We start from the raw sequence: 19,017 nt of genomic DNA on the forward strand, positions 1-19,017 counted from the left end.
GCGGGCGAGCGCTCCCGGCCCCCGCGCCGCCTGCCCCGGCGCTCGCAGTCTGACAGGTGCGCCGGCTGCCCTGCCGGCTCCCTCCGGCTGTGAGGCGGCGGCGGCGGGCGGAAGGGAGCCCCCTCACTGCTGGGGCGACGGTTGGGAGCGGCCGGCCGCGCGCTGCCTCAGGGTAACGGCCGCGAGCTCCCTCAGGGTAACGGCCGCCCTGCCCTGAGGTGGCGGCCGGCCGGCCTGCCGCGGGGCGCCGCTCCGGACGGGCACAGTTGAGCCACCGGAGGGCTTGTTTGGTACTTTCCCAGGGTGCCGTGCCGCGCGGCGTGGCCCTCTGCTCTTGCTTGCTTTATTTTTATTTTTTTTCTTTTTTTTTCCTTTTTTCCTTCCCCTCCAAAAAGCACTAAAATACTTTTTCAGCGAGGCGCAGTTCTTGGCTGGCACTCAGGAGCTACCTGGCGTGGTGTCTCCGGCAAGAAAGCGTGGCGCCCCAACAAACCCCGGGCGGTCTGGGGCCCCGACGAGTGGCTCCTGAACTTGATTTGAGCCCACAGCCGGGATTAAATATTAGTATATCACGGGAGCTGTCACCGACTCATTTTTCTTTATGTCCAGGCACTTACGTAGCTGTGCCTTCCCATTGCGCTCAGGGTGACAGTAACGCCAAAGAAAAAAAAAAACCCAGCTAATAGCCAGCATCGCCCTAGACGCGGGCTGTGGAAAGGCTGTGCTGCGAGGTGACAGTGTATTATAGGTAGATGCCCACTAGCTGTCCTTACTGTCTGCATATTGCATTGCTATTTGTAATTAAGCCAGAGATGAAAAGTGAATTGCGGTGATTGCGTATTGGTGAAATAATAGGGGAAGTGACAAATAGCCTGGCTCGCAGGGACACAGTTTGGGAAGGGGAGGCAGGGAAACCCACTGTAATGTTCCAGGATAAATAAAAGAAAATAAACAGAGGTAGGGATGCCCTCTCAGATGTGGTTTATAGGTCAGCGCACTGTGAGCTGCTGTGTAGTGTTAAGATAGCTTCATAAACGTAAGAATGCAGTTTCCACAGCTTGTACTAACAGTGACGTGTTTTTTAGAAAATACATAAAAAGATGGTAAGTTGGGGTTGGGGTTTTTTTGGTGGATGTCCGTGTCGGCGTCGTTCCCCCCCCCCCCCCCTGAATTTACCTTCTTACAGCTAATTTGAATGATTAGTTTAGATAAGCCTCTTAGAGTAGATGCATTTAAATGAAATCGGGGCACATGTCTTTTTGGCTCTGGTGCAAGATTCAAACTAATTTTTTTCTTCTTCTTTGGCTCAATTAAAAGTCATCTTAAAACAGTCCCAATATACTGTCCGAGCGTACGGTTTGAGGCACGTGTGATTGAGTGGACACAGAGAAATAACTAACGTTCAGAAACATATCTGCTCTCTGTCTCAATTAATAAGCCCCAGAGTTTTACACATTATTAATATTCATAGTAATTGCGTTTTGAATATATATTGTCACATGCCTATGCACATACAAGCGTATGGACACACAAAATAAATATAGCAGTTTCTGCAGTTCTTATGTTATGGATGAGGGCAGAGAAGATTGGAGCTAAAAATTGTCCGAACGTTTTGGGAGTGCGTAGACATCTGCCTGACCATCACTAGGTATGCTTTGATTTTAAGGCAGAGCATGTTAAAGAATGCAATAACTTAGAGCCAGCTGCAACCTTGGCTTTTTGCTTTTTCAGCAATAACAATAACACTAATAATTACTAATAGTTAATAAGCTAACAGATGCAATAAATATATCTGCTCATTTTGACATATGTGTCAGTTTAATCATTCTAAATGAATCAGTGCGTTCCTAACGTGAAATCTCCCTCAACCTCTGATTAAAATGTAACGTTGACTAAAGGATTATAGAGCGGACTTAATTTTACTGACTGTTTTAACAGTTGTCACAGCTGTTGGAAGAAGGAAAGGCAATTGAAACACTCCAAAAAAAGGGGAGGGGGGGAGTGCAGGGGACACGACAACACCGGGACTAGTTTAGTAAATTTAAACATGATCTCTGAATACCAGACATAGAAAACTGAGGAGATTTGTAACTCCAGAAAGCTTCTGTGCGCTGTGTACATTTGCCCTTTGTGGCTGACTGTATTTCATTAATTTGAACCCTCAGCAGTTTCCCTACTTTCTCTATTTTAAAATGTACAACAGCGTTAAAACATGAAACAAATTAAGCTGTTACAGGGTGCGTAGATTTCCATCTTACAGTGCAACAGATAAAATACATAGATGATGAAAAATGTATAGAATGGCTGTAACATTTAAAAGTGGACATATGCATCACATCATGTGAATACTTAAGTGCAGTGATGGCTGGTATACACATTTTATATTTTCTCCCCATCCTCGTGATGTGGAACGGTCTGTGGAGTTGCTGTGCGAGTCTGCCTGGGTACTGTTTGTGTACGGATGAATGTAAGCGTGTGTGTGTGTGTACACTCACATGCATCAGCAGGTAAATATATACATATGCCTGCGGGAGGTGAGTTTATGTCAGTTTCACTCTTCTTTAAAGCATTTTGGCATAGCTTCTAATTACCAAAGAATTTATTTTAGAAGTGTCTTTCATTTGTAAAGGGAGTGGACTGAAGAACACCCCTTTGTGAAATGGGTAGCAGCACTTGATTCTATTCCGTGATTTCTCTAGGCTATGGAGATCTTTTAACCTCATGCATTTGTCTTATTAGATAGCTATTTAGAGTTCTCATTAAGAAAAAAAGCTCAAAGTTAATGTTAAGTCAGAAGTATCCAGGCATCCATACGTGTACCCAGTGTGTAAAGTGGCGTGCAGCTCTGTCTTGTGAAGCCAGCCCCCAAGTGTGGGTGAGTGAACAGACTCTGCCCGTGTTCTCCCCTTGGACAGCAGGCAGGCCTCGATCCAGTCTTCCTTCTCTGTTTTCGGTCGTAGGTCTTTACTTTTTAGGTTTTGATAGACTGTCAAGTTTTTAAATCCTGCAGAAAGTATAAAAGGTTTGTGCTGAAACGCCTGTCTGACAGCTTTTCATTTACTGGGGCTTGCCCCTCTTTTAGTGATGGTTGCTCATTTTAATGTGTTTATGGTTGTGCTCTTTTATTTACTGAACCTGGTGCGTTGCAGCGGTAATTAACCCGTGTTATTAGCAAAGCCCTTGTGGATAGCCATTAATTCTCTTGAATGGCTGATCATTTTTTCTGTACTTTTTTTTTTTCCCCCCATTTTTTCTTAAGGCACGCTGTCCTTTTCCTAACAGTCCTTAAGCTTTAACATTTCCTACAAATTTCTTTTTAAACTAAGGCAGGTGGAAGGGCACTATCCCCGTAGTTCCATAACAAAGAATAACTATTGTTTTAACAAACTGTTTTCAAAGATGCTAATGGGAAGCAAAACAACTGGGATAATCTGTAGGGAATAATTTATTTAATTATTATTTTTCAAAACACATGCTTAACGATAAGAGAAGAGATAAGAATTTCCTTAGGTTTTTTTTTTTTTTTCCTTTGGTATCTGCATTAACTGTTGTGAATATTTTAACGTTCATATTTTAATCAGATTTCAACTTAGTTAATAGCACTTTGGGCATTTAAAAAATATTGAGCCAGCAGAAAAATACTTGTGCTTGCACTGCTGAGAAAAGATAAGGGCCGCCTCATTAGCCAACCCTACTTTTGCAATTAATTTCAAATACATGGTGCTATTCATCAAATACAGAAGGTAACTTGTCTATGATAATATTTAACAATACTTGAAGCCTACTTTGCTTAGAGTAGCTAAAAAATATGATATGTCTATTCTTACAGATATGTCAGTCTATATGCTATGCTGCTATTTCTTATTTCTGTATGTTGCAGAGCAGATTATGATAGAAAAATTACAGTATAAAAATATGAATTATTTATAAGTGACATGATTATTCATTTTATGGAGTGTTTTTAAAGGACTGGCCCTTGACCTGCAGGGAGCTTGCTTGCACCCCTGTGGAAGTGTAAGTAGTAATGAAAAAATACTTATTTAAACCTTTCAAGGAAGTATCTCAAGTAATTATTTTTTGTTTAGCATAAGTGAAATGCATAGGATAAGTAGGAAAAAAATATGGAAGGAACTCTTGCTCGTGTTTAAGCTTAAAGAAGGCTCAGTCTATAAGATAAGCTTTGCTATGAATTCGTCTTCATGGCAAATTCATGGAGGGAAGAAACAATAAAATGTTGATCTGCTACAAATGCACGAGCCTCGCGCTACCAAGCTCTCTAGAGGAAATCTGTGATTATGCCAGGCCAGTTTGTTCAGTTTTTATCTCTTTTACATCCGCTGGCCTTGTATTAAATTGTCATTGTCCTAAAGCACATGAGAGAGAAATGAATTGCATTTCTCGACATGCTCTGACAGTGAAATATTTAGCCTCTCTGTCTCCAATCATACTCATATGTATGTTTGATAGTGCAGAGATGACACCAACAGTCGCAGCAGCTTGACATTCCCCTTATTACATGTTCTTTTACATTTTGTGTATCCTCATTTACTTTTAGGCTTGAGTTAGGTAATCATATGTGCATACAGTCATATCTGTAGAAGCATGTATATGTGTGGTTTTATTTTTTATATCTTTGCATTTTATGTGGAAATCCTCTGTTTATGCACAGCAAGTTCGAATGCATATATATATATATATCTATGCATGTGCGTGTGTTCCAGGTATGTAGTGTATTCCTTATGCAGTTTGTGCAACGTACATCTGTTATTGTGTGTATGCACACAGATGTGTATACAGTAAGTATATGCAGAGCTGTGTAACTTCCCTCTGTGCAGTTTGTCAAAAACCTGCTGCTTTTATGTGCTTATTTTTTTCTTATCCATGAGAAGAGAACTGGCCAGCAATGTAGATAAAACATTTGCACCTGATTTATATCAGATTCTCCATGTAATCTGGCATTTCTGTATTTGTACTCAGAGTTTTGCTTTTAAAAGATGCTGTATATTTTTATAAAAAAAATTCTCTTCCAAGTAATTCACATGATTAATATTTATTTATATTCTTGTAAGTTTTGACTTTCAATGAGAGAACTGTTTTTTCAGCTACATGTGTCCTTGGACACACCGTTATGTTTACACCTAAAGAATAGAATTATTTTTAGGGGAGAAGCCTCTTACATATGGTCATTAATATAAGTCATGATGTCTTCAGACAAAAATATAAAATGTATATTCCATTTTAATGGTCTTTAGTCCTCACCAAAAATCCTGTAGTTTATTTGCTAGGGTTTGCTTGTTCAGAAGTAAAAATATGGGGAGAATAAAGAAAAATATTAAATCGAATTATATACTGCTATTTCAGATAGTATTACTTAATTGTTATTTTTAAAGGATTCCGTTCTGCCTTTTCAGTAGCAGTTTGGAGAGTAACTTCGATAGATACAGTAGAACATTGCCTTTTGACATATATGTCTTGTGAAACAATTTATGTATTTGCAGTGTTACAGAAGCCTTAAATCTCTTTGGTTTGTTTGTATAATGCTTGTAATGTTTTTCAGTTAATTTTTATTCCCTTCAAACAAAAAAGGGTTTTCCTCTTTGCTATTCTTTAATATAGCAGATTTGCATTAAAGGGAATCTTGTCTAATTTCTAATTGTCTTTCCCCTTTTAAGGAGCATAGCTTTTTAATCAGAGCATCATTTCCCATTTCTTTAAAAATTGACATGAATTTTTTTTTTTTTTTTTTGCTTCAGCTTCCTAGACTTGCTAGGAAAAATCTCTATTAACATCCTAACGAAAGTTAAAGCGCTTATAGGTACTTTTACGGAGTGTAAGACAAGCATATGCTGTTTTTCCACTGCTGAATGTCTCATTCTTACCGTGGGTCACCATTCTGAATTTGTACAAAATCGAGATGGAATTTTTTGAGTTAGATCAAAGTAATTTACAAGGCAAAACAAAAAATACTATTGGAAATATAAATTTCATATTTTTCATGATACTAACACAGAACATTAAACATGAAATTGGAAGGGTCTCCATAAACTGCAGAAAGTTAGTATAGTATATCAGGGTGTATGAAATAGAGGTTCCTTTTCCTTGGTCTCATCAAGCCATTTATAATATCCCCGTGCAGAATTGTGCACATTTATTTATATGATAACCTACTGAAATATGAGTTACCTCTATGCACGTGAGAATAGTCTAAATATATCCTTTTATCATGTATTGAAAATTATATTCTGAGTATTATTCTGAGTAAGACCTCTTTGCAGATCTGAGCTGCAGTCTTTGTGTGGGAGGGCAGATTCTCGTAAAGGGTTGTGTTCTGAAACCAAACTTTAAGATAAAGTGATTTGAGGTTTTTTAGGCTATTAGTCTGTAGGTTAGCATGGATGTTTCTTACTCCTCTGTGTCTTTTCATGTTGTTCTAAGTGAAAAAAACTGCACATCTCCTTTTTATCATTTTGATTGGAACTATATACCATATGTAATGTGTTTTGGCAGCACTTACCTAGCCAAAGAAAACAAATTAATATTAGCCATGCTGGGGGGTGTCAGAAGTATCACAGATGTGTCGATTTAGCTTTGCTTCACCACACACTCTTCCCTTAAACAACTGGTCAAGCTGTCGCAAAATGTAGTGTTGGCTACAGCGAGATTCTAATAGGTGTGATCAGAGATTGATGGCTTTGGCAAGTTAGAATGAGAAGATGATGTGGAGTTGCTGTTGCTTGTTTTGAATGGCCTCAGAAAAAGCCCAAACAAACAAAAGCAGAAAAACAAAGGAAAAAAAAAAAACAACTTTTTTTAAACAGTAAAAATGTAAATAAAAAATTATAAGCTAGCTCACACTCCCCCCTGCCAGCAGCTAGATACTAAACAATTTAAAGTCCTGCAGATGTAGAGATACTGGCAACAGTAATTTTCAAAAAAGTCTATCTAAAATGTAGTGCAAACTTGTTCCTGAGCATTTCTGAAATTCCTTCCCATATAAAGGTGCCAGGATGGGTGGGAAGAAGAGGAAGTGGCTTGTTTTATTCAGTTCATCCTTATCTATTATATTGTTCTTTTTTTTCCCTTTCTCTGTATTTCTAGGTTTGTTTCTAGAGTTATTTTTGGAACAAACTTTTTTTTTTAATCTTACATGTGAATATTTTTAAGGAAATAAAAGACAGGATAATAAATAAAGAACAATAGTTAACAAAATGGTGAAATCATACTCCTTTATGTACTGATAGCTGTGCTCTTAGAATAACCACTTACCGGCAGTTTGTATAATTCTTCATGTATTGAAAACGCAACTGAGAGAGAAAGGATCAAGCAATTTTCTATATATTCTTTATTTTATTTTTTCAAATTTGCTGCAGGATTCGGTTCCTGTCTTTTCAGAGGATGAATGCCGGTATCCTTTTATGTTGAAGTTAGTATTTTCTTGCTTAGATTCACTGAGATATGCTCAGTTGACAAGTACTAATGCCAAAATAGTTTTCAGGTGGATTACTTTCAGAAAGTCTGTGAGGTTTTCTTTAGCTTAATTATTTTACCCTTTTTTTAAAAAAAAAAAAAAAAGAAAAAACATCTAGTGAAAATAAAAGCTAAAACTCATGGATGTCTTAAAAACAAGCAAATTTAGAGTGTGTTTCCAAAAGCAAATGCATATGGACTGCTAGAAAAATTATCTTTGGAGAACGGTAAAATTCTTACGGTAAAAAGCGGATTCTTATTTGTCTATTTATTTTCACCGTGGTAGTTTAATGTTCCGTGAATGCAAGATTTCCTCTACTAAATTATATTTGCTTTTCCAGCAGTGAAAGAATTCCCTAGCAATGTCTCATAGCAGCCGTTAACGTAGTGGGACAGATTAGATGTTTCGAAGTGGCACGAAATGCCATGTCTTTACGTGAGCGTTAAAGGGGTGAGAATCGGATTCTCCATAACTGAGTAAAGCTCACGGGTACCCCGCGGCTCCTCTGGCGGGAGGTGACTGGGGCCCAGTTGGTGCTGGGTGATATTTAAAGAGCTGAGCAGCCACTGTCGGCGGCTGACATTAGTATGAATGACACCTGTCCCATCAATCACCAGGCCGCGGTGTCACAGATGGAGAAACAACAATCGGCTGAATTACCCGGCACTGCACACTTGGCTTAATTCAGCTCATTGTTCTCCTACAAATCTAGAGGATGGCTGGTGCTGCGCCGGGAACCCAGACCCCAGCGCGAGATGGGCTCAGGTGGTGGCACGTGCCTGCCCTTTGCTGCTCCATCAGAGGTATTCAGCACAAGGCTGTCAGTGGATGGGGGTGGTGGGAAGGGAGCGCTCCATGCGAGGACTGAAGCTTCAATTTCTAAAGAAGCCTGTAATTAATCAAGAGCCGAAGAGCTGAAACTCAGGATTTCTCCCGGCATTCCAGAACTTTTCATTTCACTAGCTGAAAGCACCCAGTGTGCGTGCAGCCAGGTTAATTTAACTCTTCAAATACTACGTTGTAGCTGTCACTTTGAGAAGAATGAAGGGAGATTCTGCACGTATTTCCTATGGCTGTGCAGTAAGCAAAATCTTCAAAGCCGTGGCCCTTCTGAAGTAGTAGATTTTCTATTATTTCTCGGTAGTTAGCACGGCAAATCCAAGACACTGAATTAGGAGAGCTGCTGAGAGGCTTGTCTCGGGGGGAGTGTTGGTTTTTGGTTTTGTGTTGGGTCTTTTAATTTTAATGCCAGATGAATGTTGGATCATGAGAAATCACGGTCTTGTTCCGGACAAAAACAGTGAAGGCATTTAAACGCCTTCAGACACTGTACCATTTTCCTTTCTTTCTTTCTTTGTTTTTCTTGTCTGTTGCAAATCAGAGACAGTTCCTAGAGGACAGGAGAATAAAATAAACAAAAAGGCAAATAGAAATTATTTCTCTGCTCTTAAGTCCTGTGTCAGCTATGATTTGAATGCATTTGAATCCTACTGCTTCCACGCTCTTTTCCAAGTAGTACCTGTGAAATATTTAGATGGAAGTGATCATTCTTATGTCACCAAATTTTTCTCCTCTTCACCTCACCCCCCTTTTTTTCTTTTCTCCACACATCCCTTTTGTGTTATGTGATATAGAGTGACTGTATTTTTGTCGAAAGCTAATTCAATGCTGGTGTTTTTGTTACAACTCATGTCAAGCAGAAAACCTGTAGCATGCCAGAAGCAAGCTGCAATATACCGAAGACACAGCTTATGTTTGATTGTGTGTAAATACAGTTAGTTAGTTGGGTTTATCTGATAGCCTGGCAGAAAGAGAGAGGAGCAGTACAAACTGTTTTCAGTAACTGTGCTGTTCATACACCTGATAAGATTGAGAGTGCTTTCGAAGTACTGATATGCTTTGAATAAGAAAAGAATAATCACATCCACTGGCACCGGCTTATCAGGAATGAAGTAAAATGCCAGCACTTTTACATTAGCAAAAGTAAATGTTTTAGACACTTTGGGCCTTTTTTCCATTTAAATTAAATAGCAGGGTGCTTTTGAGTGTGCTGTAATGAATGGAAGGATTTATTACCTTGACAAAATTACAGGTGAATATGTTGAGAGAGGAGTCCTTGGCAACAATAACAGCTCTTCTGATAAGTGGCTACATCTATTAATGCTTTTGGTACAGAAAGTCGGTAATTTCAACCTCTCTTGCTCTGTGAAGTGCATTTTGTAGTATGTTGGCAACATATTTGAAATTCAGCGCGTAACACAACTGTTCATAAAATAATGTTTGATCATTTACTAGTATGACCTCTGCCTTCGGTTGCTGTGTATTTTTGTGTTCGAAAAAGAATATATCTCGGAGCCTTTGCTGGGAAGGCAAGGTATGATTCATCATTAACTTAGCCCAGCAGGTATGAAGCATGCTCGGATGCGCTATTATCTTCTTGAAGTTTACTAATTTTTATTCTTGTACCTTTTTTTAAATTTTTATTTCCAGGTTCTTTTTCTTTCACGTGCCTACAGTTAATTTTGGGATATTCAAATTTGATGAATGATAGTGCAAAAGCAGATTTGATTGATTTTGGATTATTATTGATTACTGTCAATGAGATCACTGTGACATTCTGAAATCAATGGTATGTGATTAAACCAAGGCACCATGGTTCTATACATTAGGCAGCAGTTGGGAATTTAGGAACTGAATGTTCACAAGCAATAAATTGAGAAAATGTTCTGATTTAAATAGCCCTTTGTTTGGCATTTACTCACCAAAACATGTTCCTTGGGAAAGTTAGTTTTCCCAAGTGCAGGCTTTCAGTAAAAGAAAGGTCATTGATTTAAGGTTTATTAAATTTTAGCTAAAAACAACTGGCTCCATTTGGGTGTAAAATAATTTAAGTACTTACTGCAGGCAACCTTCATGCTTTAGAGCTGTTGCTCAAAGGTTTCATTCTGCTATGAAGATGTCAACTGTAAATATAAAAATGCATCACTGAAAATGTAATGGTTTAAAGATTCAAACTGAAATAAAAATTCCTGCCTGGGGAAAGCACTATAATCAAAATAAAGTAGTCTTAACTTTTTTTTTTCTGTGGAGGCCATACTTGAAAAGAGCGCTTGAAGGCAGCAGGTAGCAAGATTGGTAGGGAATGCCAATTTTAAAAATAAATAAATAAATAATTTATTTATTGTCGCCCGTAGATGAGGATAGCCTAGCTCTGGAATCAGCCATACACTTCAGCCACTAATAGTAGGCAATATGTGAGCTGCTACTGCTTCTGAAATGCGGTATCCTGGCATTTATAATCTGGCAAAAAATCCACTTGGCAATATTAAAATGCAGCTTCTGAAGATCTTTTATTTTTGAAAGCTTTTTATGTCTTTATGTCTTTTATATCTCTTTGGCATATATTAGGAGCAGTGGCCTGGATATACACTTGATGGATGACTGGGGCGGGGCTTCCTCCCCCCACCCCCCCACCCCCCCCTTTCTTTTTTTCTTAACTTTTTAAAAATGTGTGATACTTGTGCGTTAGGTAATGCTGGGACAGTAATAATGCAGATGCAGCTGTTTGACAAAATTACTGTGGGGTTTTTGTACCGATGCTGGATAAGTCAGCAGAGATTTTCAAGGTATGAAGGACAGCCTGCTGCCAAGCTCTTGCATCCGTCTTAAGAAATCTTTTGCTTTTACTGGTGGTGGCCTGATTCAAAGCTAAACAGAAAGAATGCCATTCATTTTAGTAGATTTTGGATCAGTCTCTGTAATTGATTTTAAAAATGAATGATTTGGTAGTAGTTTAAAAGAAATCAATGAAGAAATGGAGCCTGTGTCCAAGGATTCACTGCCAGGATGTGACATTTGCACCAGTATAGAGTTGCCTAAGGGAGTGTGACCAGGAAATACTAAGATTACCCCATAATATTTTCTGTGTGAGCTTAAAAGCAGTGTTGGCATTATGCCAGTATCTTCGGTCTTGTGTTGACTGAAGAGGAGGTAGAAATCCCTTCAGATGAAGATGGTAAGACAAAGTGAGACTGACCCTTTTTTCCTTGATTTTACATCTGAATTGCAAGAGAGGTTGAAATGATGAATTTAGCTGAAGATTGATTCATCCTGGTTTGTTTCTGCTGATGAATTTTGAACGAAAAGCTGTAACATGGAACGCATATGTCTCCTTGATGCATATTATCTTCCTATATAGGCAGGAACACCTTGGTGTTCCTATGCGGAATTAAAAAGTCGCAAAGGATGGTCACAGTCGTTCAGCACGTCTTTCCCCATGAGATGCAGAATAAGTTTTAATAGTTGGAGAATTGCCTTGACTGGCTTCCACCCAACGTTTTATTTATGAAAAAGTTCATATAGTGTTTAGGAAATATAGGAACTTGGCTCATTGACAGAAAGCATTTTTCTACTTTCCCTTTTGTAGAAGGAAATAGACCAAGGGGGCATAACAGGATAAAGGAGACGCAGACAGTTTGCTTTCCAGATATCCTAATGCTGCTTTATGTTATTCTAGTCATATAAAGAGTACCTTAAAGTAGGTGTGATAGTAGTGTGTCCTGCCCTCCATTTTGCACTTCTGTAGTGCAAGACTTTGTTGTAGATAGCAGTGCCTACATCTGAGTCTGAGTCGCTAAAGTTGCATGTGATCTTAATGCACAATTTGCATCAATGTGTTTGCCAAACAAAGGGTTTCTGTTGTAATTGGTTTTCCTTTCCTTGATTTTCTTCTTTTCTCTGGATATGAGCACTATGTAATTCCAGACCCATTCCTTTAATCACAGATCACCTTTTTGTCTCTGGTAAAGCATTCAATCTTCTGTACAAATGAAGCCATAGGTGTGTTTTACCGCTGGGATAAATGGGGGGAAAATCTGACTTGATGGCTTTTTTTTTTTTTTTTTTTTATGTTTAAATGTGTAGATGAGTGTTATGCGAGTTTTGGGGTTTTTTTGGTGTTTTTTTTTTTTTTTTTTAAAAAAAAAAAAAACAAACCTGTTTCTGAGTAGTAACATTTGCATTTATGTGAAAATATGTTAAAGGAAGTTTCTTGGAAAATCTGTAAAAGCCTGTTTCTGTAGAGGTTCTCAAATCAAGATTCAGTAGTTCTGTTAGAGAAAAGCCTATTATTTTGTTGGGCACAAAGGAAAAGGTGAGTTACACAGCATATATTTATAAAGGTTACGTCCATGACATTTGTCTCCCAAGATATGCTCTCTGGAGAAGAACTCCTAGAAAATCTAGGCATGAGGACTAAATATAAGCATGTGCACTTAAAACCCAATGTTAAATTTTGATCAGTCAGAAGTACCAGAGTAAGGAAAATTGACGCATACATGTCAGTTCTTCCCTTTTACACTTTTTGCATAGCAGTTGGGGTTTTGTTTCCACTTTAGTGGTTGTTTTTTTGTTGAAGCTGGTGAGGATTGTCTCAGAGCAGCACAAACCACAGCCCATCAGCAGGCTGCTAGTCAGCAGCAGGTGTGAACAACATAAAACAGGATTAACGCTGAACTGGAGTGTGCACTAAAAACAGAACCCCTGCCTTGGTTTTACAAGGGCAGTAAGATAGAAGCACTCTTGTCGTGTTTACTAAACAGTGTTCAGTGGACTATGTAAATGGCTCTGCTTAGCTTCAGAGAAGAAAGTGCAAGAATTATTATGTATTTGAGATTTCTAAAGACCTTTTTTCCTCCTTTAAGAGTAGACCTCTGTTAGTGTTAAACCAGAGGCAAATGTCAAGGTGTTCAAAGTTAGTGCTTCAGTTTTTGCAGCAGAGGGAAGGGAGGATGGAATGTCAGCATTCAGTGTTTAATTTTTTTGATCATTGACATAGGGGAGCAGGTAGATTGTACTGTCTTTTTGAAATTACACTTTTACAATTTAGGGTTTAGTGTCTGCTTATCTAGTCTGTACACATTTCCTTTAAAAAGGCGTCTTTTGCTTTCCTTGGTGTTTGCATATTTGGGAACTTTGTATTTATTTTATCCATTACATTTAGCATCAAATTCTGCCCTCACTTATGCACTGCATTAAAAGTTAGGGGGATACATTTGCCATGGAATCAGAATTTACTTGTTGTTTTATATTGGGATTGTTTAGAAGCTACTCCCATTTCCCTGCCTCTGTCAGTATATTACCTGATAAGAGAAATTTTCATGTTTTAACTAAATATGCGTTTAAGGTGATTTAATTTTTCCTAAATACTGTGTGTAATTTTACTTGTTTGGTTGTTTTGTGGTTTTCTCTTTCCCATTACTCCTGCACCAGATTTTGAAAAGAGGTTAGTATCGCTCTAGCTACATCTGCACATATATGTAGTTCGATTTGAAACAAACAAACAAACAAACTCCAAACAAAATACAAAACACCCAAACTCAACACTCCCTCCCTCCTCCTGCCTCAAAACAAAAACAAAACCCAGTTGGGGTTTTCCTGAAATGTTGTCAGAAATCCTACAATCTCAGCCCTAGGAAAACTATCAGATCTTCTGTTTGCTGAGTTCTAATGAAAATTTGATCCTTTTGAAAATCAACTTCATGGTATTTATATCAAGTCAAGTTTAAGTGTAATTATATCTTCTTTCCTATGATTCTCTCATGGGATTGGGATTGACAATTACTTTCCTCAAAGAACAGAATGAAGGTTTTATTTTCTGTCGTTTAGTGTTCTCTCATCAGTAGTAACTCCATGCAAATTATCAGATTATAGATAGGTATTTAGGCATGCAAATTTTTTTTCCTAAAATGCCTTTATGAACAATAGCTGCTTTTGTAGGGACCAAATCCTGTCTTCACAGACACGTGTGCTGTCAAAATGTCCATATGCAATTTTGTCTTTAGAGGTACAGGTCTGATTTTTGAGGGGATAACTTAGGCTTCAGATGATCAGGGCTTTGCGTATTAATGGTGTCCATATAGCACTGGCAAGCATTGCACAAACAGGAAGGTTGCATACAAAGTTTAAATGTTAAGTTAAAGAAAATTGAATAGGTTTGAGAGCAAAAAATAGTCAAGAATTTATTTATTTGCTAAAATACCTTGAATAGTCACATCAATTTATTAATTAATGGACTTAATAAATCCATTAAAAGCAATTATTTTAAAATAATAACTAAACTGTGAAAATAAGTCCAAACCAGAGAGAACATAGTATCAGTCTTGTTTCCTTAGAATATGAATTACTTCATTCTTTCTTCCTCTGTTTTTTCCCCATATACAGTTAAATACACAGTTTCAATGCTGAGAATATACACGATCAGTTTCAATCATGAGTTTTGCTGATGAAAACAGAAGGATTGGGAATTCTTATTTTTACATTGTATTAACTTTTTGTCAGTAGCGAAATAAGCTTCCCAATGAAATGCACTTTTAAAATCTAAGTTTAGTTCTATGGTTGCTGCTGCAATAGCGTGTGTGTTCCTGTTGTGACAACCTGGCAATGGCTCTGAGGTTTATTTTTAAAGAGGGTGTTCCTGCGTGTTCAGAGTTCTGTTCATATATTGTTGTTGTGAAAACAGCTTTTATCATCATAGTGAAATCATGACTTGTTTGATAGCATTTGTAAATTGACTGTAAAATGCACAGCTTTTACTGTCTCTCAGTGATGTTGTAAACTAGTTACTATTACTTGAAATGCTTTTCTGAAGCTGGTAGTGCATAGTTCAGGATTTCTAGAAGTTGCTGGTACCAAAATCTGTAGCATAATTTTGTCAATTTGCATGTATGATCCCTGGATTCTTTCACTGTTTTATGTTGGTTTTTGTTTTTGTTTTGTTTTGTTCCCCCCGCCAAGTGGTTATTATGTAAAACCTTAAAGTTGAGGATTTTCAGTTAGGACACATAAGTGTACAGAAGTTGTGCTGCTTATCCAAAGTTTATCCGAAGTGCTTAACCTCTTTGGCCTCAAAATCAGTCTGGGCATCCCATGATGCCCAGTCTGTCCCTTGAGGTTTTCTGTAATTCCTGGCTTCTGACAGGTCAGAAATAAACAAGAATAAACTTTTTGATAATACTGTTATGTCTTCTCCCTGCATCAGATGAAACTAGATGCTATATTATTATGTTTATTATTATTTGAGTGTGTTTAAATCTCTGAAGAGACAGGTTCCTGTTTGTTTCAGGCTTTAGGTGCTAGTTTGGACCAGTCCTTCTTTACCCATACAGGTTTATTTACGGTCAGTTTCTCTTCCCAGTTATACCACTGTGCTCAGAGGGAACAGAATCCAACACAGAACATGTCTCAACCTAACTTTTACCTTTTATCTTCAACATCTTAGTTGAAGGTAATTGCTTGTTCTGATTTAAAAAAAAAAAAATGAAAGATATTTTGACTCATGAATTGAATGTAATTGCAAATCAATTCCATATGATTTACCCTGTTATTATTTAGTATTTCTGTTGTGGTAATAGAGGCCCCTGTCATGCTACTGTGGTGTGCAGTGTGTAAATGTATAGCTAGTTCCTATTCAAGAGCTTTGATGACTACAAATACGAGTGATTTATGAAAGCTGCAGAAAAGGGCACAACATTCTTTTTAATATGGCAAGTGCAACCATACTCTGTATTGTTGCACTAAATTTGTGTGTGATTTTGTATTTTTAATTTAAAATAAAAGTATTGACTTCAGGCTAAAAAGGAAGTATGGATTGTTTTATTGTAGATCTGCAGAAATCTACCCAGCATTTGAGGGAGAGGTGGGTGGTTTCCTCTATGTCAGTTCAGAGAAGGTGCATTTGATGAAAAGAAGGTAGAGTAAAAAGCACGGTGAAAGGGAGTCAGACAAACCAGGGAGCAGCACAGGCTGCTGTCGTTGACATATCACAAGGGGTGGGAGAAGAGATTGGAGAGAAGAATCTGGTTAGTATAGGATTGCATAGGGCACCTAACTGACCACTTGCATTTTATACCTTTTTACATTAAGATTTTTAAAAATTGTCCTTGAAACAGTAATTTCAGTTAGTACACTGAATCGGTCGCCTGCTGATTTGAAGAGGCTATGAAGTTAATAACTTCTGCTCATTTGGACAGCAATAGGTTTTGTATAGAAAGAGTAACTTCTGTGGCAGAGTGGTGCTGATGCCGGTCAAACTCTGCCAGATGTGTCGCCGGATTTATTTTTTTCTCAGTTTCATGTGTTCTTGCTCCAAATGCATATTATAGTTTTTTCTTACTGTCATCTTCACTGTGTTTTGCCCAGTGTTCCAGAAAGGAAAGCAACATATTAAAATGTTAATTTTTGCAGTGAAGGAAAGACTTACCACCCTAGCTTTTGTTTGCATTTTCCCTAGAAGTATAACATCTTTTGTAATAAACTATTAGTTTTATGTATCTCCTGAAATAGGAAGCGGAAGAAATTCAGTCAAGGAACATACTACACAGATGGAAACTGTATGTATAATAGCTGTTAAGGCTTAATCTAAAAACTGTGACCATAGATACATATTTGTACCAGAAGATACATATTCACGCAGAAAAAATGAAACTGTTACCTGTGAAAGGGAAGAGGTATTTGGAAACTGAAGCTGAATAAAAATTTTTTGTGAAGTCATGAGTTTAAGATCTTTATAAGGTTTCGGTCATAATTTGTTTTATGCGCTCCACTTGGGGGCTTGCTGAGAAATAGAAATGGACTTTTCTCCTTTAAGAGAGAATAGGAAATGGTTCTGATACACTCTAAGTAAATTGCATTTTGGTTTAAAAAGCAAATAAGCATCTGGTCATTTATTTAACTAATTCATATAGTACTGTATGTAAAGGTTTTTTTCCCCCTCTGCATACTGCTTTCTGCTACACTGATGATAATGTACCTGGAAGGAAAAGGCAGTCCAAGCTGAGGCAGCCAGCGTCAGACAGGGCGGTCTGCCATCTGTCCCACCTGCTGCATTCATGTGTCCATCTGGTTACTGCAATAGCTCATTGCAGGCTTCAACAGAAGAACGTTCAGGCTGAAAAGAAGGCAGTGTGAATTATTTAGGTAGCTAGTGTAAATAAAGAGAGGGGGAGAGGAGTAAAGGAAGGGGGGGGTTGCGAGAGGGAGAAAGCACTCTCTTACTCCTAGATGCTTTGGAATGTGTTAATGCATGAGAGCATTTGATTTGCATATAGATTTAGATGTATAGATCATTGTGAAGATTACAAGCCAATGAGTTTTATCTAGATTTAGATAGCTCTCAGCCTGGTTTGCACATAAAATATAGCCAGTTTCAGGAGGAGAATCTTTGGGGACTTTAAACCTAAGTGAAACTGATGAAATGTAATGCTTTTAGGTATTAATTTAGCAGAAATAAAATATTTCCTTTAAGGGCTTTCTGTGCCCTTTGTTAACCAAGAATTTATAACTACTTTGCATAGTCAGTGCTTTATACACACTGTGTGGTTTTGATTTGGTTATAGTTACATTTCTAGTCATCTGTACTTTAAGAGGAAAAGCAGTTGACAAATGTTTTTTCTTTCCCCTTTCCCCTCCTGTTTATCAGGTGAAGACTAAATCCAGTCATCAAATAAATAATTTTACAGCTGCGAATATATATATATATAGTTATACAAACAAATAGATATGTTTTTGTAACTGCACAAACATACATAGGACACTTAAATATTTTCAGATTTTTTGACTGAGGCTGAACAAACAGAATTTTGTACTGTTATAGTGGCCTTGAAAAAATAAATAGTTTGTTTTAAAGTGCTTGCTTGAATTTCAAAATTACCACCAGATGGTTTAGACAGTGGTGGATTATTGCTAAAACTGAATTAATTTTAGAAAAGATAAAAAAAAAAAGTGCTAAATTTGAGAATAGGAAATTAATTTACATCATTGTATTGTAAACATTTTAATAATAGTGGTGTTGGATCATATTATTTTTTTTTTAAAATGCGTGAAGCATTAGCCTAATATGTGTTTTTTAAAAAAAAAGATTGGCTTCATATTTGGGTATGTTTCCTGATGTCAGATTCTTCTTGCTTTCAAATTTTAAATGTCAAACTTTCCAGGACCAAAGAATAAAACCAGGATAATATTAAGAGGAATCCTTAAAAGCATGGGAGGGTTTTGTGTCATTGTTTTGCCTGGTTTTAGATCTGCAGAAGAAAGGGACAGAGCATCTTAAAATCCCAACAGCCTGGCTACTTCTCTCAGATTTGCATGAAATTCAGCTGCAGCCTTCAAGGGATTTGAGTGGATTGGATTCTTTAAGGTTAGTCCATGTCAAACCTATTAACTTCAATTCACATGCAAAACCCTTTTTACGTTTTTTTTTTAAGCCAATAAGGCTCTAGCTACTATTAACGCCACATCGTGTACTTGCAGTAGAATGTCCATGGTAATGGATCACCCTAGTGGCACGTGTAACTAACCAATAATCCATTTTGTCATCTTTCAAATTAAAAGGTTCTATGTCCTGTATCTTCCTCAGACGGAAGAGGTTTTGTTTTCAAAAGTTGAGATCCTGGAGACTATTTTAAAGTATCTGGGTCAGTGTGAATTATCCACGTTCCATCCAAAATGTCATCCCTGAAGTTACATGATTCCCCCCCCCGCCCCCCCCCCCC

At 37.7% G+C, this 19,017-nt stretch overlaps 1 protein-coding gene across 9 annotated transcripts in view; it reads left to right on the forward strand.

Moving 5' to 3' along the window:
- Positions 1–19,017, forward strand: part of ESRRG (estrogen-related receptor gamma) — a 396,968-nt gene that overhangs the window by 231,296 nt on the left and 146,655 nt on the right. The window contains exon 1 of one of the 9 annotated variants that reach the window (XM_014950746.1): positions 18,563–18,662. The exons of the other annotated variants lie outside the window; for them this stretch is intronic. The gene's annotated coding sequence lies outside the window, so the exon portion shown is untranslated. Of the gene's footprint in view, positions 1–18,562; positions 18,663–19,017 lie in introns of those variants that run through there. 9 annotated transcript variants of the gene reach the window in all.

This window comes from Calidris pugnax, unplaced genomic scaffold (assembly GCF_001431845.1).
Source record: "Calidris pugnax isolate Ruff unplaced genomic scaffold, ASM143184v1 scaffold24, whole genome shotgun sequence".
NCBI classification, from domain to species: domain Eukaryota; kingdom Metazoa; phylum Chordata; class Aves; order Charadriiformes; family Scolopacidae; genus Calidris; species Calidris pugnax.